The sequence below is a fragment of the Delphinus delphis genome, chromosome 19, assembly GCF_949987515.2.
Source record: "Delphinus delphis chromosome 19, mDelDel1.2, whole genome shotgun sequence".
NCBI lineage: Eukaryota > Metazoa > Chordata > Mammalia > Artiodactyla > Delphinidae > Delphinus > Delphinus delphis.
The window spans coordinates 20,927,530-20,949,160 of record NC_082701.1 but is presented as its reverse complement, the minus strand read 5'-3'; the positions used below and the strand labels follow the sequence as shown (position 1 = coordinate 20,949,160).

Sequence of the window (21,631 nt, the reverse complement as noted above, 5' to 3'; positions counted from 1 at the left end):
TATGAAATAGTTGGGACAGGCACTATTATGTAGACCCATTTTACAGATAGGGTAGCTGCGGCCCAAAGGTACGCAGTAAGTAGTGAGAACTAAGTCCCAACTCTATCCCCTTACTTCGGATTCAGCGTAAATAAGGATGATGGAGAGACCCAAAGGACATTGTGAAGATATATGACAATGGGGTTGACTGCAACGGAAAAGCATTTTTGTGGGTGGACTAGGGAGGGATCCTTAGTCAGCTGGGACCGAGTTAGCAGCCCCACCAGGGAGGGCACAGGATTCCTTTCCCTGATCCAGGCAGCTGGAAGTCCGCAGCACCAACCCCCAGCTCTGGAAACTGAGGAAGCCCAGGCCCGGTAAAGAGGAGACGGACGTTCACAGGTGTTCGAGTCAGGCAGCTAAGATGACGTTAAGGATAACTTGTTAACAAGGCCTGCCTCTGTTCCCGTGACAACCAGAGCTTGACTACTGAGCCCTTGCAAGGTTGACTGGGGCGGGTTCTTCGTTAACTCGAAATTAGGAAAGGATATTTATGGGGTGTGTGTGTGCGCGCGCGCGCGCGCAAAAAAGATGAAAAAGATATTCAAAAAGATGTTCAGCTCAGTGATTCTCCACCTCCGCAACATGTTAGAATCACTTTCGCAATTTTAAAAGTTCCGATGCCTAGCCATACACAAGACCAATTAAATCAGAATCTCTGGGGATGGAACTCAGGTATCACTATTTAGTCAAGTCTTACCAGGTGATTCTAATCGCAGCCAAAGTTGCGATCCCAGCTTTTAGCTGCTAAACCAAATTCCTGCGACCTTCTCCAGATGGCGGCCACCCGCCCACTTCCGCCTTTACGTGCCCTGGCAGGGGGAGGGCTTTCCAGGGGCGCATGCGTGTAGCTTCTCTTCGCGCTCTGCTCCCTCCTCCTTTTCCCCCCTCCTCCATTTTGTTCGCGGACGCTGGGGACGGTGGGAGCAGATCCATTTCCGGGTTGACAAAAGGGGCGGCGGCGAGAAAGGGAGCTTGCCGGGGGGCGAGCAAGACGGGACGGAGCCGGAGCGGAGGTGGCGGAGGATTTGCTCCCGGAGCCGCTGTGCCCAGGTCGGGAAGAGGCCGGGGAGGGTGGGTCCGTCGCTGAAATGACCTGAGGACCTGAATGGGAGGGAGAGCCGGGGGAGGGGCGATTGGGGCGGGGCTTGAGGAGAGTGGGGGACTTTGGAGGAGGGGCCTGCGGGAGAGAGGGGTCCTGGGGGCGGGACCTGAGGGGAGGGCGAGTGGGGGCTGGGCCTGAAGAACCTGGAGAAGAGGGGGCGTGGGGAATCTAAGTAGGGAGGAGTGGTCGGGAATTGGTGTGGGGCGAGCGCCGACTGTGAAAAGGTGAGGAAGGTTATTGAGAGACGGGAAATAAGGGATCCTGAAGGGTTGGGTAAGGTAAGACGGCGACTCAGGGTGAGGAACGAGGTAACCGTGCGCAAAAAGGGAGATGGGGAGGGAGGACCTGTTGGGAGCAGGTAATTAACAGGATGCTCCGGGTGAGGAGGCCGCCGTGACATTTTGGGAGTTGATGAGTGAAAACCAATGGTTGAGGGGATAACTGAGGAAATTGCTTATTCTAGAGGGAATCTGGAGAACATTAGTTGAGAAGGAATCAGATTTGAGTTAAAGGTTGGATTGAGAAACCTTGGGGTTCGCATGGGAGCAACCTGCAATTGAAGGTTCAGGTTGGAGTGATGTGAAGTCTTAGTTCTGGGCACCTCCAGGATCCACTTCCCTTTTCATCGTGTTATTTTTGCCCTATGTTTGTTTCTGAATGACTTATGGTATGTTTTGAGTGACTTTTTTTCTCCTTTTACAAACCAGAACAGAACCTCAGGGAACAAGGATTCCTAAGGATTTACTAAGTAACTTTGAGGCAAATCATTAAACTGTCTCATTTTTTTCCCTTGGAAATGTAGGTTTGATCCCTCTCTGCTTCTAAAAGATTGTGTTAACCAAATGGGATCTTTAAAGTGGTTGCAAAGAAGTGATCCTTGAAAATTGGATTGAGATATTGATATTTAGAAGACATGTCTTTCCCAGTTTCTTCCTCTCAGCCTTGCACATTTTTTTTTTTTTGTGCCAGGGAAGAGTTGGTTTTGATTTGATACATGTCCAATTTTTAAACTTTTCTCAGTGTCAACTTTTAGTAGCCAAAAATTTCATATTGTTGTGTTACATTGTATTGGCTGCCATCAAGACCGAGATGGGGAAGTTAGAATTGGGAATAAATAAGGTTGGTTGATGGAGAATGTGGAAGAATGCAATATTTTATTTCTATTTTATTGTCTTTGAGAATTCACTGGAAAATAGTGTTGTAGACAGTTGAGCCTTTTGCTTTGGTCCAGTCACTTTGGCCCTTTTTGCCAGTTGTTGGGGAAGCAGTGTGCTTGTGGACAATTTTAGCTTCTTTATTCTTAATCCTTTAGCGTCTTGACTGTTCTAGCGTTTTCTTTGGGCATAATACTCTATAAACACTTTGCCCTTAGGTGAATTTGTTTAGCTTAGAAGTGTTCCTGAAGGTCTTGGCATTTCTGAAGTCTGATGTGGATTTGCTTAAGAAGGGGCAGATTCTAACTCACACTTGATATCAGAGTAGTGTTTACCTTGGTACTGATTAGTTAGGTGATGTCAGCACAAAGGTGAAATGTAGAGGAAAGTGGAAGGTGTTGAGAACTGTACAGTTTTCTGGTTTTACTGATGGCTTTTAAGAAGGGAAAGCACAAGTCCTATTTCTTTTGAAGAGAAAATTGTCGGATGTTCTTTCTTGACTTCTTGGGCTCTTTGGGAGAGTAACCTGGTGGACTTGAACCTGTGTTCTTATTGTTTTGAAGTAATTTTGAAAACCGTGGGCCTGCTGATTCAGGCTGTTTCAGCAACCCAACCCCAGGAAGAACTGCAGGTATGAAGTATATACAGGTGGTCCCTGACTTACCGTGGTTCCATTAAAGATTTTTCAACTTCATAATGGTGTGTGAGTGATACGCATTCAGTGGAAGCTGTACTTCTAATTTTTAATTTTGATCTTTCCCTGATTTGCCACCATACTCTTGTGATGCTGAGCAGAGGCAGACAGCCGCAGCTCCCAGTCAGCCACACCAGCTGATACACTTACAACCTTTCTGTGCCCATACAACCATTCTGTCTTTCACTTTCAGTACAGTATTCAGTAAATGACGTGAGATATTCAACACTTTATTATAAAATAGGCTTTGTGTTAGATGATTTTGCCCTACTCTAGGCTAATGTAAGTGTTCTGAGCGCATTTAAGGTAGGCTAGGCTAAGCTATGATGTTCAGTAGGTTAGGCGTATTAAATGTCTTTTCGAATTAACAGTATTTTCAACTTACAATAGGTTTATCAGGATGTAACCCATCTGTACACTTATTTGGGGGTAAAAACTTGCTTAATATTTTGCTGTCATTTCAACCTACAGTGTGTCTTTTTGGTTTGTTTTTAAGGTATTGAAATAAGTTGTGGAGGCTCAGAGCTCTGGGCAGACTTTTGGTATAGCCTGCTTCTTTCACATAATGGTTTTCCATTTTTCCTATCCTGTCATGTGTTTCCATTGCTCTACTGGAGCCAGTCCGAAGTGGAAAATGGCAAATTGCACATTTTTTTCCTCCTTTTCAGTCTCTGGTGGACATCTTGTCTGTGTCACAGTTTGATACCACCAAATTGAAAGGATTTTTGACTGCTTCAAATGGGGAGGGTGGACAGAAGCTGAGCTGGGTTTGCTGGGCCAGAGAATGGACTCTGTCAAAGCAAAGAATAGTTGCAGAAACACAAACCAGGACCTTGAAGCTGTGACTAACATTTTGGCAACATGCTTCCCTTTGCCAAATAACTTCTTTTCTTCTTGAGTGTGATTGTTGATCTCCTTCTCAAAGTAGGCTCTTGTTGCTACTGTTCTTTACACAGCTCCCGAGCAGAAGTTGGCAGAGTTCCGGTTGACTGTCTCTTGAGGGATGTGGCCCGGATTAGAGTGGATGGGGTGTTTCATGTCAAAGTGAGGTTCATTGGCAGATCCTGAGAGCTGCTCTGCAAGGAAATGGAGGCGGTACTCTTTACTGAATGTTCTTACACGCCTTTATGTTTCTCCTAAATTCAAATCTGTTACTTATTCATCTGGTGATTAAATGCAGAATCATTGCCTTTGCCTAGCTTTGAAAGTCCAAGGCATTGAGGAAGAGAGAAAGAGTGTTTCCCACTTTTTTTTTCGCCTCACGCTCACTCCCAAGCCTTTGAGCCTGGGGAGCCACAGGCTAAACTCACACGCACTTCTTGGTGTTATTATCGAGGGGTATTTTAAAATGCTGAATAGAACTTTATGGAGAAAAACAATGTTAGTAGGGAAAGAAGGTGATACATTTGCTAATGTCTGTGTCAGTCTTAGGTCTTTTAATATTTTGGCTTACCATGCCTGTGGAGGCAAATAGGTTATCAAATAAGGGAGCCAGGAATTGGCTTCTAACTTGCCATTTAGGCTTGGCAAAGTTAGAGCAATTTAGTATGACTACACTGAATACTTTATTTATTTATTTTTTGAAGATGTTGGGGGTAGGAGTTTATTAATTAATTAATTTATTTTTGCTCTGTTGGGTCTTCGTTTCTGTGCGAGGGCTCTCTCCAGTTGTGGCAAGTGGGGGCCACTCTTCATTGCGGTGCATTGCAGTGCACCCTCACTATCGCGGCCCCTCTTGTTGCGGAGCACAGGCTCCAGACGTGCAGGCTCAGCGGCCATGGCTCATGGGCCCAGTTGCTCTGCAGCATGTGGGATCCTTCCAGACCAGGGCTCGAACCCATGTCCCCTGCATTAGCAGGCAGATTCTCAACCACTGCGCCACCAGAGAAGCCCTACACTAAGTACTTAATGCTACTTGGTAAATGTCCTTTTCAGTGTGTTCTACTTAGTGAATACCCCCTTTTTTAAAAAATATTTATTTGGTTTTTCCGGGTCTTAGTTGCTGCATGTGGGCTCCTTAGTTGTGGCATGCAAACTATTAGTTGCTCCACGGCATGTGGGATCTAGTTCCCTGGCCAGGGATCGAACTCGGGCCCCCTGCATTGGGAGCACGGAGTCTTAGCCACTGCGCCACCAGGGAAGTCCTTACCCTTTTGTTTTTCAGGGGATAATTATTTGAAGATAACTGTGTCTCCATTAGGTCTTGGAATGGATTATGAAGATCATTTCTTGCAGTGTGTGACAGTGGCCCTTGTAACATTGGAGATAACCCCAAAACTAATCCTCTTCTTGGTGGCCCTGGATTCACCTTTCTCTTGCCATCGTTAGTCCAGAGTATTCTGTTTCTGATATGCAGGTTCAGATCCAAAGGTTTTGACTCTGGTCCAGGGCTTTGATTGTGGCAACAAATATGATTATTGGAGTTGTGTTCAGCCTAGTCTCAGGTCTTTCTTTCCTGAAGAGTGTCTTGAAGTTTGGCACATCTGTATATCCAAGGAACGTGTGTAGATGTCCTCCCCATTTTAATAATTGGTTTTCAGAAAATTTTTAGTTTCTTAAACTTCATGGATTCATATTAAGCTCCATTTAGACTGAGGCCCCTGAGTGAAAGTAATTTGTTTTTAGTTGGTATTTATGATAATTCTTCAGTACAAATTCATCAACCGGCTTTCTGTGCTTATAGAAATGCTGAATCCAATAATCCCTTTTTTTTTCCTCCCAATAATCCCTCTGACTGTGAAACATTCTCCATAAGTCCAGATTGGAACAATTGGTTGTTTAAAAAAGAAAAAAAGGCATTTTCTAAAGTGGTACAGTCTACTGTGGGACAAGCTGTCTAAGATTTGTAGATAGTGAGATTTCCTTCTTTCCATTTCTACCTTCCCTGTGCTCAGATGTAGGCAGGGTGTTTGTCATCAAAGATCCAGGTATGAGATTAATTTAAACTCTTGCTATCACTGTCTTATAAGGACAGGACTGTCTTTAACAAATATTATTTAAAAAAAATACTTTATTTATTTATTTGGCTGCGCCAGGTCTTCATTGCAGCACACGGGATCTTCATTGCTGTGTGCGGGCTCTTTAGTTGCGGCATTCGAACTGTTGGTTGCGGCATGAATGTTGGATCTAGTTCCCTGACCAGGGATTGAACCTGGGTCCCCTGCATTAGGAGCGTGGAGTCTTAGCCACTGGACCACCAGGGAAGTCCTGACAAATATCATTCTTTTAAATAGATAATACACTCACGTGGCCCAGAATTTGAAAGGTAAAAAAAAAGGTTTACAGTCAATAGTCTGCCCTCCACCCTTGTCTACTCTTCATTCCAGTTCGTCTCCCCAGAGTCAGCTAATATTATCAGTTTCTTGAGATCCTTTGCAGAGATACTGTGTACATGTAAAGCAAATACATACATTTCTTGCATTTTTTTAAACGAGTGTAGCACACTGCTAATTCTATCTGCAGTTTGTAAGAAACTTATTTTGACCATCATTCCGCATGAACAGTAAAGAGAGTGGGCACCTGCCCTATACTGGTAGATATTTAATGTTTCCAGTCTTTTGCTGTTGCAAACTATGCTCCAGTGAATAACTATATATATTTGGTCCTGTGCATATGTGACCGTATCTGTAGGGTAAATTATAAGTAGAATTGCTGAAGCTGCTTTTTTGGGGCCCTGTCATTCACTTATGTGACAATTTTTGAGCTCCTGCTGTGTGCCAAGCACTGTGGTAGGTGCTGGAGATACAGCAGTGAACAAAACTGACTCAGAGCTTGCACTCATGCGATTATGGTCTAGTGGGGGAAACATCCATTAAACAAATAATTAATTACTCTTGCTATAAGTGCTGTGGAGAGAGCTAATGAGAAGCCTGATCCTGGTTCATTGGGAAGGCAGGCACTCAGGGAAGGTCCCTGAGGAATTGACTTCTAAGGCTGAAACCTAAAGGAAGAGGGGAGGAAATGGCAGAGATGAAGGTCCTGAGGAGGGAAAGAACTCGGCTATTTTGAAGAATTGAAGGAAGTTCCAGTGTGTCTGGAGCTTAGGGAGTGAGAAGCAGAGAGATAGGAGGCAAGGCTTCAGAGAGTGTGAGCTCTCCAAAGGTACAGATAAATGGCATAGTAAATTTTGAGCTCAACCTTTACAATAGACATTTTTTCCTGCCACTTCTTTCCACATGTAGTAGTTGACCAGTGTTGATGCTGAAACCATCAATATCATGAAGGAGTATGATGCCTGTACGGTGGAACGTGTTTTCTAAAAACTTTCCTGGGTAAAGCCTATTCTTTTAATCTTGATTTCTTTTAGGTCCTGCAAATTAAACTTGTGTGGCTGGATTAGGACTTAAAGTTTTGGGCTCTTGAGAACTGGTTTGGAGATTGTTGGGGAGCAATTCTTATATGGGGGATGATGGGATTGTTAGTTTGCCAGACCTGCTTATTTAGGAAACAGAAAACCTCTTCACTTCTGGAGACTATTGACTGTTTTTTTTTGTAAGCCTCATGAGGCTGGAGAGAGAACACAGATGTTCTTATTGTGAACTACTGAATATAATTTGTCATACCCATCATCTAGGCCATATGTCTTAACATGATGCCTACGACTTATTGGACATGCAAATGAATCAGTAGCTCAAGGGCCATTATAACTCTTAATATATGAAAACATTTTTATCTGCTATATCTGCTGTATATTTTATATTGACGTTTGTTCAGGAATCACAGTACTCTTCCCCAAAGCCCAGGTGGTCCTGTTTGATTTAGTACCTTTCTTGTGTAATTGGATCAGCTTGCCCTGTTTTCATAGCTCAAAGTAGACTCTTGGTTTAGCAGATCATCGCTAGTGATCAAGGAATGAAAATGTGCAGATTTTTCTAGCATTTCAGCAAGGAGCGTATGTGTATCTGATGGCTTAAGGGTGTTAGAGTGAGAGAAAGAGACTCTCCAATGAAAGTCATAGCTTTGTTATAAGATTATCTGTGGTGAGTTGGGACTTAATATATTATCTTTGAAATGAGGCATGACACTTCTCTCCATGTGGAGTCTGGATCAACATTTTATGGAGCATCTGCTTAAATTTTCTTTCAGGCCTTTTTAAAAAAATATTAATTTATTTTTGGCTGCGTTGGGTCTTTGTTGCTGCATGCGGGCTTTCTCTAGTTGTGGCGAGCGGGGGCTACTCTGTTGTGTGCGGGCTTCTCATTATGGTGGCTTCTCTTGTTGCGGAGCACAGGCTCTAGGCACGTGGGCCTCAGTAGTTGTGGCACGTGGGCTCAGTAGTTGCGGCTCGCGGGCTCTAGAGCACAGGCTCAGTAGTTGTGGTGTACGGGCTTAGTTGCTCCACGGCATGTGGGATCTTCCCGGACCAGGGCTCGAACCCGTTCGCCTGAATTGGCGGGTGGATTCTTAACCGCTGCACCACCAGGGAAGCCCAGGCCTTTTCTTAACGGAGACTGTCATCACTGATTTTCCTTACTTCTGACTGCTCTATGTCTAAGCTTTCTACTTTTATATTTGGGGTGTGCAAATGAAGGAAGGCACACAGAAGTCGAGGGCTAGTACTATGAGATGGCCAACCTAGAGTGAGAAGAGCTGTTTTTTGTCATCGGTGACTAGGTTTCAGCCTACCTGGTAACAGTCTTTTAATCTCATTAACAGTTTCTTAGAACTTCTAAAGATATTTTGACAACAGATGGTTATTTTTGTTTTTCAATTAGTTGCATTAAATTGAGGAGAAGACCTTTTAAAAAGGGGGCTAAGGTAATTGATTTTAAGATTTATCCCTCTATTTTTGTGCTTACCTTTGCAGTTAAATTTTGGTCACGAATTCTGATAGTGGCCTGGAAGTTCCTCCCATATTTGACCTGTGGTGCAGTGAGCTCTGGGGTGGTGAACATTGTTTGGTTACACCCAGGCTGTGCCAGAGATTCGGGTTGCATTAGGCAGCCTGCTTCCATTACAGTGAGTGAGACACGGGTTATTTTGGTTTGTTTGGGATTTTCTACTCTCTTTAACTGCATTGGTAACAGATCCAGTACTGACCTCATTTTTTTGAAATTTTGGTCAGTCTGAAGCTTGGTTTTGCTTATACGGTGTTAGATTTTTTTGATTTTTAGTAATTAAATTAAAAAAATCAATAGAGTAAGAATACATCGTTTAAGGAGTCAAATAGTACTATAAGTCTTACAATTTAAAAAGCTGCTCCATTTCTCCTTATTTGTCCTCAATCACTTTGAATACTTCTGGTATTTTTTTCCTGATGTACCTTCGTGTTTCTACATAGTATACTCACACTGTTACGTCTTAGTTTTTCAATTCTTAGATATTATCTATTGAATTTCTACTGTGGACACTGAATTTTGCATTCTTATGTTGCTTTTCACGCTCAACCCTTCCTGCTATCTGCCTAATAGAGATATATCACAATCTTGATTAAATCAATATTTTGTATTATATATCAGGATTCAAATAGAAAAACCAACCATTCTTGAGATTTCACAGATTACCAAATCATTGGAAGGCCAGGGGAGCATAGGTCAGGGAAAGCCACTTGTGGGGATTGTAAGAAACTGCAACCATTAATAATCTTGGCTGCCTTAAACACCAAAGCAGGCAATTTACAGAATATTGAAAACTGCTGCAAACCACATGTCTGTCATCTGTTGGAGGCCACACACCTGCTCATTGCTCCTGGAAGGTCAGTAGTAGCATCTACCTTCCTTCCATCTTCCAGATCTTGAGTGAATGAGTTGTGTCGGTGGAATTTAAACCACAACCTCGTTGACAGGGGATTCTAGGAAAAGTAGTTCCCAGACCTCCAGCCTCCCTCCTCTGCCATGAGTCCAGAAGGAAGTAGAGGTGAGTGTTATCAAAAGAAGGAAAAAAAAAAAAGCATCCAGTATATTGACTGTGTACTATATTTCCTTCTTCATACTTTTTTCCCCAAGTATAATAATTGCCTTTTTTCTTTTTTTTTTTTTTTGCTTGATTTTCTGAGTGTCAATCATTAATTCATCCCTAAACTCGGATGAAAGTTTCTCTTTTCAGTACACTCGAACACATTAGTGGAGTCTCTTCCAGAGGCTTTATGAAAAAAGGTCTATAGGAGGGGGTGCATTTTTTGAGGTCTTGCATGTCTGAATCATCTCTTTTCTACCCTCACGCTGGTTGGTAGTGTGATTAGATATAAAATATTATGTTGGGGATCATATTTCTTTGGAAATTTTAAGCCTTTGTCATTTTCTAACTTTCAAAAATCATATTGTGAAGTTTGATGCTATTCCGATTCTAGATTCTTTGTGTGGGATCTGTTTTTCCTCTGAGAGATTTTAGGGTCTTGTCTTTACCTGCACCCCCTGGAAGACTCTGCAGTGGAAGCGCAGAGTCTTAATCACTGGATTGCCAGGGAAGTCCCATTTAGGGTCTTGTCTTTATCCCTGGTATTCTGAAATGCAGTGATGTGCATTGGGATGGTTATTGGAATTCATCATACTTGGGAATTCCCTGGTGGTCCAGTGGTTAGGACTCCACGCTTCCACTGCTGGGGGCCCAGGTTTGATCCCTGGCCAGGGAACTAAGATCCCACAAGCCTGGTGGTGCGGCCAAAAAACAAAATCATCATGGCTGACCTTCAGTGGGCGTTTTCAGTCTGCAACTTATTTCCATCTGTCTTGGGAAGTTTTCTTGTATTAACATCTTTTATAATGTATTCTCTCTATGATAATTATTTCTCTCTTCTCTCTTTCTGGGAACCCCTTTTGGGGAATCCAGATGGTGAAACTCCTAGAATGGCCCTGTAATTTTTTTTCTCTTGTGAATTTTTTTTTCTCATTCAATTTTCAGATAACCTTAGTTTTTTCTTTCAACTCTTCTATTGTATTTTTAATATTTGCTATCAATTTTTTTTGCTATCAATTTAAAAAAAATAAATTTATTTATTTATTGGCTGCGTTGGGTCTTTGTTGCTGCATGCGGGCTTTCTCTAGTTGCGGTGGCGAGTGGGGGCTACTCTTGGTTGTGGTGTGCGGGCTTCTCATTGTGGTGGCTTCTCTTGTTGTGAAGTACGGGCTCTAGGTGCACGGGCTTCAGTAGTTGTAGCACGTGGGCTCAGTAGTTGTGGCTTGCAGGCTTAGTAGTTGTCGCGCGTGGGCTTAGTTGGTCCACAACATGTGGGATCTTCCCAGACCAGGGCTCAAACCCGTGTCCCTTGCATTGGCAGGTGGATTCTTAACCACTGCACCACTAGGGAAGTCCTTGCTATCAGTTTTTTTAATTTCCAGGAAATTTTTTTGGAATTTTATATATAAATATTTTTGCATGTTGTCAGGAATTGTGTTTTGTTTGCTTTGATTCCTGTCTTTCATGTTAGAGGTTTTCTTGAAATGTCTGATAATTCTTGGCTATGTCTGTTCATTTTTAAGGATGAGGCACTAAAAAGCTGAGTGTGGAGCCCTGGCTCATCAAGTGGTGGGCACCATTTTAGGGTGAATTGGTACTGGTCACTTTCCTCAGAGAGGGCTGCTCCAGTCTTCTGCCTGGAGAATATAAGCCCAGCAGCAGGTGTTTTTGGAGCCAAGTGGGAGAAGAGAGCTGGGGATGGGGGAAGAGGTCTCATTGTTGAGTACAAGTTAGACTTTCACTTGATCCCTCTGTTTTCATTATGGCTCTGCTGCCCTTAGCTATGACTGGTCCCTTGGTTCAAGAGGCCCTCTGGTTCAACTTCTCTCATCTTCTGCCAGGCATCATGGGGGAGGGGGCAGAGAGGATGGAAGAATCTTATTTCTTATACAGACTTTCAACCAATTCTGTTTTAGCCCCTCCTACACTCCTTTATCCAGAGGTATTAGGTGCCTCCAATTTCTGAGCCTTTTCTGAGATTCTGTGGTAGGAACCTGCTTGCTTCTTACTGCTGCAAGCATTTAACTTTTTCCTTTCTGTGAAGTTATTTATCACTAGTGCATCTGCTTTCCAGCTTCCAAAATTTTGTTGACGTCTCTCTTTATGTTGTTGTCTCCTTTCCCGTTTTTTTTTTCTTTTTTGAAGTTTATGCCTTAAAAAATCCCTTTGCTGTAATTTTGATGGTGTGTATGTGTGATAAATGTACAGACATATTCATGTTTAACCAACGTATTCATCACCTTTTCTTTACTGCAACCCATTCAGATAGCAGTTGATTGCTAATGCTCCTTTAGAACCCTGTGTTCCAGACTTCCCTAACACCAAGAATACTTAAGGTGCTCATTGAAAATACAGATTCCCAGATCTCTCTCCTGCAAAATTTCTGATTTTAGTAGGTCTGGATTAGGGCCCAGCAATCTTTTTTGTGCTTGATTTTTAAACAGATGCCCTACGATGTGTCTTATCTTCAGACAAGTTTGGAAGCTCTGTTTTAGAAGGATCTTCTAAACCATTTATTGCTATCCTAAGTTGCTTTTGTATTCCGACTACATTTTAGTCTGTCTAGCTTTGGTCTGGATTTCTAAATTAGAATGTGTGTCCTTCCTCTGATTAACTCCTCTCTTCTGTAGTTAAATGCTGGCTAATGGTAATAACTTTGGCCCTGTATGACTCCATTTTTTTAGCCAACATTTGTAAACCCACAGGTTCCTGGGATGTGTGGGTGGGGAGGAAATATTAGTTATGAACATTGAGCTACTCTGCATCATTTCACTGTCCAAATCCAGGAATCTATTTTTTTGTATTTGAAATGGAAAATTGACTCAGGCTTTAAAAACAAATTTACTAATTATCTGCCTTAGATTTATGCAGCATCATTTTTGGACATGTTAAAGCACTGTGATTTGAAGTTTGTTTGTTTTTTTTTTTTTTTTTTGCGGTACGCGGGCCTCTCACTGCTGTGGCCCCTCCCGTCGCGAAGCACAGGCTCTGGACGCGCAGGCCCAGCAGCCATGGCTCACGGGCCCAGCTGCTCCACGGCACGCGGGGGATCCTCCCGGACCTGCATCGGCAGGTGGACTCTCAACCACTGCGCCACCAGGGAAGCCCTGAAGTTTGTTTTTAACTTTGACAATATGAGAGGGCACATTCTCTTCTTTTTGTGTTGTAGATCCCTAGGCCTTAGAAGGAAAAACAGTTGTTGTCTTTTATTGTTGGTATGTAAAACACCTGGAAATGAGGTGTTTGCTGCTGCTCCTTGGTTGCTGTGAGTCGCTTGGCGATCAGGAGCTAAATAGTACCTGTCTTAGCTATGTTGTAGAGGCCAAGTGTAGTACCCTAGTACTCAGGTGTTGGAAGTCTTGCTGTTATTAGCTAAAATGCAGCCTGAGGAAGCCATGTCGGCTCTGACATAGATTTACATTCTAAGATGAACAGCTCTATCAAAACAGCTCTAGTAGAATTTTACAGGTTTCATTGAAACAGTTTTGCTGAATGAAGTCACAAAAACAGTGCTAAATCTAAAGTGTTATTGTCTTGGGAGTTCCCTGGTGGCTTAGTGGTTAGGATTCCAGGCTTTCACTGCCATGGCCTGGGTTCAGTCCCTGCTCGGGGAACTGAGATCTTGCAAGCCGCACGGCCAAAAAATAAAAATAAAGTGTTATTGTCTCATTGACTATGAATCACTGGCTATGTTTTGAAGCACTACGGCACTTTGAACTATTACTGATTTACTGCAGTTGACTATTTTCTATATATGTTCCCCCACCTTCCCAATACTTCAGTGCTTTCAGGATAGTAGGATTTTCTCTTTGCTTTGAGGGGTGTGGTAGGGGCTGGGGATGTTTGGTGAAGTCATTCTCTGATCTCTGTTTAGGACGATTTTCAGGTATTATGTTTACAGTTGCTCTTGCATTAGTTATCTCTAGCCGTCTTTTTATTGAAGTAATTTTTCACAGATGTGGTTATTTTATTGCACACAAGAGTAGACTTCTCATTGATTTGTGATCATTTTAGATGAGAGGACTTGGCTGCTGGGTTGCCCTGTAACTGGGAATCATAACCTGTGGTACCTAATATTTACCACATCAAGTCGTCTATGAATATGTAGGCTTCTGAGTTTATGTTTTTCGGGCTTTTGAAAAATAATCTGAGACAAGAGGAAAGAGTCATATTAGGGGGAAAAGCTGCACTTTGGGATGTATACTTATGCTCTTATTAGGAAAATTATATTTGAAAGGATTTCGTCATATAGTTATATATCTTTCTTTTGCCTCTGTCCTTTTCTCTTCTAGGGTTGTGTTCTGCTTGTAACAGTGAAAAATCATTGAGGTAAAGAGTAAAACATCCAGGTTTAGTTGCAGAAGTCTAGGATTTTCAGTTTAAATTATCATGGTGTGCGTGTAATTTTTTTAAAAATTAGTTTACTTATTATTTATTTTTGGTTGCGTTGGGTCTTTGTTGCTGCGCGTGGGCTTTCTCTGCTTGCGGCGAGTGGGGGCCACTCTGTTGCGGTGCGCGGGCTTCTCATTGCGGTGGCTTCTCTTGTTGTGGAGCACGGGCTCTAGGCGCGCAGGCTTCAGTAGTTGTGGCACGAGGGCTCAGTAGTTGTGGCACGTGGGCTCTAGAGCGCAGGCTCAGTAGTTGTGGCTCACAGGTGCAGTTGCTCTGCAACATGTGGGATCTTCCTGGACCAGGGCTCGAACCCGTGTCCCCTGCATTGGCAGGCGGATTCTTAACCACTGCGCCACCAGGGAAGTCCCTTTGTGATTTTTTTAAAAATTACTTGTTGGAAAAAAAAAAAAAAAAATTACTTGTTGGATCAATCAGATTTGCTGCAGAGTTGAATTTCCATGATGAAATATGTGCGCAGTTGGAAAAGTGATTTTTTTTCCCTTCATGGAGTAACCTTGGAATTTTAATTAATTCCATTTCTACATATGATAGAAATCTGTTTCACCAGGTTTGACTGAATTGAATTTCAAGGGGGAGGGAGCACCTTTTCCATTGAGAGACGAGGGCTGTAGATTATTTTCAGACTATATAAAGCTTTTTTGGGCGGGGAGGGTGGTAAAATATGAATAACAAGAATGTTACTCTAGTCTGTTTCCTTGTATTTTAGAGAAACCAGAAGTGCTTTAGTGGAAACTCTCTGCTGTATTCTGTCCTAGAACACGTGGAGGCGTGTTCATAGTTCAGTGTTGACATCAGTTCCTCCGTAATTATAGGAACCTGTTTGGCTCCTGCTGTTCGTTAGTCTCCTGCAGTGGCATGTGAATACTCTCAGGCAGTAGCTCCTGGCTGTTCTCCCATGTGGGGTTCTGTGACTTAGGAACTGGATGCCATTACGCCACTGTGGTAATGAGCCCCTCCTTCTCCATACTGTACTGCTTTTCAGGAGCAAGGTTGAAGGGCAGGTGGACAGGTAGGCAGACTGCCATCAGGGGACTTTTAACCCTGGAAGGCTTTCAGTTAGTACCTAGGTCCCTAGCTGTACTCAAGCCAACGAGAGATGAGGTGTACAGTCTGTGAGATTAGTGAACGAGATAACTGATGGAACTTGTTTACTTTGGGTGTGAAGCTGTTGGTTTGTTTAGACTTCTTTGGTATAATAGGCATATTGGATGGAGAAGGATACTACTTTTGGATTTGGAGGATGGCCTACAGAGGCCTCAGATTTCATCTCCTCTCACTCGTCACCTCACCCTGTTCTAGTTACTCTGGCTTTTTCACTAGTTCTCTAACACATCAAGCTCATTACTATCGCAGGCGGTTTTCCCTTTGATGTTTGTGAATTCTTTTTGGAATGCTCTTTCCCCAGATGTTTCTAGGGCTTGGCTGTTCATGGAGAGACTTCTTTGGAGAGCCAGCCCCCAGCCCCCACCCGTCTCCTCATCTAAAAGAACACTATACCCTACTCCTGCACTCTCCCTTTATGATTCTCTTTTTTTCATTCTTTTTGTCAGTAATGGAAATGTTGAGATTGTATTTGTTTCCTTGTTTATCTTTTCCTCTAGAATATAGGCCCCAAGATTGTAAAAAATTGTCTAGTTCAGCCTCTAGAACAGGGTTTATCAACCTCAGCATTATTGACATTTTTGGACGGGAGAATTCTTTGTTGTGGGAGGTTGCCCTGTGCACTATAGAGTGTTTAGCAGCATTCTTGTTTTCTATCTCCTAGATGCCAGTAACACCTCCTAGTCATGACAGTCAGAATGTCTCCAGACATTGCCAACTGTCTCCTGGGGGACAAAATCACCCTGCTTGGGAACCATTGTTATAGAACAATGCTTTGGCACCTAGTGGGTGCTCAAGAAATGTTTATCATATGATAGATGGATTAATGAATGAATAAACTCAGCAAGGTAAGCAAGTTAAGATTTTTTGGAGCACTGAACTACACATGTGTATATAGCCTTGTGTTTCTTCCTTACCTCTTTTCTTGTCTTTTCCATTTCTGGCACATTGATCCATCCTTCACTGCTTTTTTCCCTCAACTCAGGCTTGCTTGCTCTTTCAGACAATGCTACTTTTAAATTTGGTTCGGTTCAACAAGTGACAGATGAGCCCCTACTCTGTGCTGTAAAATAATAGGAAAGAACTATAGAAGGATACGGTGCTGTCTGTGCTTAAGAGCTCATTGGGTAAAATGGACACAGATACATGAAATGTTCCTCTAAAGTTTCTTAGTTCAGGGTAATGTCTAAACTGGTACCAGGGCCATTATAGGGTTATTTAAGGAATAGTTGTTAAATGAAATGCTTATCAGAATGGGGTGATTGCTGTTGAATTTGGAATCCAGTTTTAACAAAAACCTACCCATTCAGGGAATTCCTTGGTGGTCCAGTGGTTAGGACTCTGCACTCTCACTGCCAAGGGCCCGGCTTTGATCCCTGGTCTAAGATCCTGGAACTAAGATCCTGCATGCCGCACGGTGTGGCCAAAAAAAACCTACCTAATCATTTTCTACTTATTTTCATTGTTGCAGTTACCCTTGGTTTCTTGCTATTGATTCTGTCAGTAACATGGTTGAGAAATATGCAAAGTGGGCTTGCTCATTTTGCACTTGTTTGATGGGAATGTTTCTAGGGTTGGTTATTTTATTGAATGGTCTTGACAGCTGATTCATCAATGGTTCTTTTTTTTTTTAATATCTGTAAAACCTTTTTTTAAAAAAATATTTATTTACTTATTTATATTTATTTTGGCTGCGCCGGGTCTTAGCTGCAGCACATGGGACCTTCGTTGCGGCATGTGGACTTCTTTAGTTGTGGCATTCGGACTTCTGAGTTGCGGCATGCGGACTCCTAGTTGCGGCATGCATATGGGATCTAGTTCCCCGACCAGGGATTGAACCCAGGCCCCTTGGATTGGGAGCTTAGAGTCTTACCCACTGGACCACCAGGGAAGTCCCATCAGTGAGTTTTTAACGTCCTTGCTTGGAAAATCTTGCCACCTCTATCCACCTGGTATGAAAATACACCAAACAAAAACCCCATTGTCTGTTATGTGACTTTTCTTTGTCCTAGAGCAACTGATTTTTCTCTTTCTGCTGAATATTTATGTTCCATCTCTCATACTGTTAGAGAGGTGTTTTGTTTTGTTTGTTTGTTTTGAACTATGGGATCAGAAGAATTGCATTGGGGGAACATTTGGAACCTTTTCCTCTTGAAGACACAACTGTCTTCTCTTTAGATTATCTGGAGACAGAGTAGACAGAGCTAAATGGTCTTTCAGTGAGAATCTTGAAATGTCTCTTTTAGCTGTCTCTCTGTTCCTTTATATTACAAAGCAGTTTAATAGGATATTAAAGAATTGAACATGTATTTAACAAAGGAGAGATAATTTTCTTGTTGACATCCCAAATTCCTATCCATATGACTGAGTCTTGTAAGGTAGAACTAAGGCCCTTGAGACTTTGCTGAGGGAGACAGCCTACTTAAAAATGTTCAAGGTCAGGTGTTTTTTTTGTTTTTTTTTCCCCTGTGGGATTTTGTTGGGTACTTTGGTACAAAAACTGTAATTTACTCTGTAATCAAAGCTGAGATCAAAGGAGAGTGCTGTTACCTGAGGTCACTCAGCATGAAAGTGGATGTCGTTAAGATTTAGATTTAAAATAAAAATTTTTTTCTTTGTAAAATAACTTGGTATTGAAACCTGAGTTTTATAACAGCAGAATACCATTTGGGTAAAGCCCTCAGATTGTAGTGGTAACTGGAATACCTCTTAGATCTTTTAAAATATATGATAAAAAGCAACAGCTAAATTGGATTCTTCATTTATCAAATGTAAAAGGAAGTAGTTTCTGTCTTTGTCCTCAGGAGGTTCCCTGCTCCTAAAGTGTACAAATATTTGGAAATTGAATAGAAAAGTAGGTTTTGTCTTCTGAGGAACAGAAGAAAGCACTTTTTTTTTTTTTTTTTTTTGCGGTACGCGAGCCTCTCACTGTTGTGGCCTCTCCCGCTGCGGAGCACAGGCTCCGGCCGCTCCGCGGCATGTGGGATCCTCCCAGACCGCGGCACGAACCCGTGTCCCCTGCATCGGCAGGCGGACTCCCAACCACTGCGCCACCAGGGAAGCCCAAGAAAGCACTTTTTAAAAGTGCATTGCTTGAGTTTTATGGAGACCTACCTCTGAATTCTGTGATAAATTTGATATTAAGAAGACTTGAAATAATGCTCTCTGATCTTTATTTCAGAGAAACTGACTCCTGAGGATGTGAAAAGCTATCATGGTTTTTAAGTGGAAAGGCTTAAGAAGGGAATGAGAATTTTTCTGAAAATCAGGGACTCTGAAGAACACAGATGGTGAGGTTTGTAGTTCTAATTTAATAGATCAGAAAGGAAAGACTTAATTCCGTGATGAACCCTCTTTTTTCCTTTTTTTAGTTTAATCTCAGGTTTAACTTCAGGAATGTTAGATTCTTTTTTTAAAAAATAAATTTATTTTATTTTTGGCTGTGTTGGGTCTTCGTTGCTGTGCATGGGCTTCTAGTTGCGGCGATCAGAGGCTACTCTTCATTGCAGTGCGCGGGCTTCTCGTTGTGGTAGCTTCTCTTGTTGCAGAGTATGGGCTCTAGGTGCGTGGGCTTCAGTAGTTGTGGCACATGGGCTCAGTAGTTGTGGCTCGCGGGCTCTAGAGCGCAGGCTTAGTAGTTGTGGCGCACGGGCTTAGTTGCTCTGCGGCATGTGGGATCTTCCCAGACCAGGGCTTGAACCCGTGTCCGCTGCATTGGCAGGTGGATTCTTAACTACTGTGCCACCAAGGAAGCCCACTTCATTTGTTCTTAACTGAAAGCAGTTCTCAAAGCAGACCCTCTGCATTGGGTTAGTGCTTGTAGTGTCGATCCTGAATTGGTTTGAATAAAGCTTCTTTAGGGAATCGTCAGGGCAAGGAAAGTTGTGTTAATTTAAATTTATATAAATTGGGCTTCCCTGGTGGCGCAGTGGTTGAGAGTCCGCCTGCCGATGCAGGGGACGCGGGTTCGTGCCCCGGTCCGGGAAGATCCCACATGCCACGGAGCGGCTGGGCCCATGAGCCATGGCCACTGGGCCTGCGTGTCTGGAGCCTGTGCTCTGCAATGGGAGAGGCCACAACAGTGAGAGCCCCGCGTACCGCAAAAAAAAAAAAAAAAAAAAATTTATATAAATTGGTTTGCTCTTGGAAAATATAGAGATCTGTTTGTATTCCATCCCTAAGATAGGAATTTGGAGTGGGTTAAGTTTTCATTTAGGAAAAATAGTAGAAAATTGCTAAATTCAACCAACTTGCGGTGGAGATTTTTTTCATGGTGATTGGTGAAATAGAAAGGGATCAGGAGACCTGAGTTTGAGTCCTAACTCTGCAGTTTACTCCTGAGTGATCTGGGGGGTCGCGCTTAGCTCAGTCAGTCTGCCTCTCTCCCTAGTGTGCATACATGTAACCCCACTCCTCGAGCTTCAGAGTCCTCACCTGTAAAATGGGAGTGATAATACTCTACTGTAGTGTATCATTGTTCGCTCAGTGTCCCTGGTAGGAGGGTGTCATGCCTGCAGTCTTTGTGGAGACAGAAGAAAAGTTGAAAGCCACTGCTGGTAGTCAACCATGGTGCTGGTAGTGATTGTTTTTTTTTTTTGGCCATGCTGCATGGCTTGCAGGATCTCAGTTCCCTGATCAGGGATTGAACCCGGCCACAGCAGTGAAAGCCCAGAATATCCTAATCACTAGGACACCAGGGAACTCCCAAAAGTGATTTTTTTTTTTTCTTTGTGGTACGCGGGCCTCTCACCACTGTGGCCTCTCCCGTTGCGGAGCACAGGCTCCGGACGCGCAGGCCCAGCAGCCGTGGCTCACGGGTCCAGCTGCTCCGCGGCATGTGGGATCCTCCCGGACCGGGGCACAAACCCGTGTCCCCTGCATCGGCAGGCGGACTCTCAACCACTGCGCCACTAGGGAAGCCCCTGAGCCTATTTTAAGAAGGCATCTTTAACTGCATAATGTATTAGTGGCTTTCTGCAGTGGGTGACTTTAAAAAAAGATTTGCCAAAAAAAAAAAAAAAAAAAAAAGATTTGCCTTGCTAGAGAACTACTGCTTTGCCTAATAAATGACTCTAACTGTCAGACTTAAGTTTGTCCCTTTAGGTCATTTCTTACTCCGTAGCATGTAGATTGGATCAGCTGTGGATCTGGAAAGAACTAGGGACTTGTCTGAATCTCTTTTCCGGGTCATTCTAGGAGACCATTTCAACTGTGGCCATGGCCAAAGTAGGTAGAACTGGAAACCCAGAAAAGGTGGGAACTGAGGTGACTGGAATTAGTTGAAAATGTTTGTTTCTGAATAAACTACTATTTTCCTTATTCTTGGGCTGCTAGCTTTATGACTGCTATGGAGACTTGAAGTGGAATGGTCATAGTGAACCCAGAAAATTTAATAGAAGAAAGGTTTTCTCTTCTTCTCCACGTGTTTCTTTCACTTCACCCCCACGCCCCGAGATAGATGTTCTGCTTATGAGGATTTACTATTTTGATCAATTTTTCAAGCCTAGTATGTTAGATTCCTGGCAAAGAAAGACTAGACTTAATTTTGAAACCAGAAATGAGAAGGTATTTCCCTTAGAGGGGAGTCAGCTGCTCGTTCCTTGAAGTGAGTTCAGACATCATTCCCTGTGGGAATCACTTAGCCAAAGTACTGTCCAGTTCTTTGTGATTGGAGCAAAAAGCTCTGTTGGGCAGCCAGCCTAGAGTGGCATTCCACTGTAAGGAGTTGGGATTTTGAAGATGTTAACGGTCATGTTTTTGATCAAATTTACTACCTACAAAGGTTCTTGGTTTTATAGAACCTTTGGAATATTTGCCCTTTTATCATTCTCAGGGCATTGAGAGAAGTGTTTAAGTGGTTACTTGTTTATTCACAGAGAGATTTTGATCACCCATGTAAAGAGTTTAGAACCAAACCTCTGCAATTATTTGGCTTTGACTTTTGAGGGTTCAAGAAGTAGGATTTCCTTGGGTGACTTTTTGTTCTTGAGTTTTAGTTTTATCTTTGCCCCCTACTTCAATGTCTTATGAAGACTAAAGTTCCCTGGCTTTAGTCTCATTTGTGAAATGAGGATCACTTACAGACTGTAATAAGGAGACAACTGTATACTTTTTGAGTGTTAAATATTAAGCCACTGATAACTGGATAAATTCTCATGTGGTATTTACGCTCTTACCAGATTCCAGTGATGTGACTATACCAGGCGTCAGTAAATTGTGGCTCATGAGTCA

General features: G+C 42.8%; 1 protein-coding gene across 2 annotated transcripts in view; it reads left to right on the top strand.

The window, feature by feature from the left end:
- The first annotated feature begins 961 nt into the window (after nucleotides 1-961).
- WIPF2 (WAS/WASL interacting protein family member 2) overlaps nucleotides 962-21,631 on the top strand; it is a 38,852-nt gene continuing 18,182 nt past the window's right edge. The window contains exons 1-2 of one of the 2 annotated variants that reach the window (XM_059997887.1): nucleotides 962-1,092; nucleotides 18,582-18,695. The gene's annotated coding sequence lies outside the window, so the exon portion shown is untranslated. The remainder of the gene's footprint in view (nucleotides 1,093-18,581; nucleotides 18,696-21,631) is intronic. The other variant, XM_059997886.1, reaches the window with a different exon arrangement.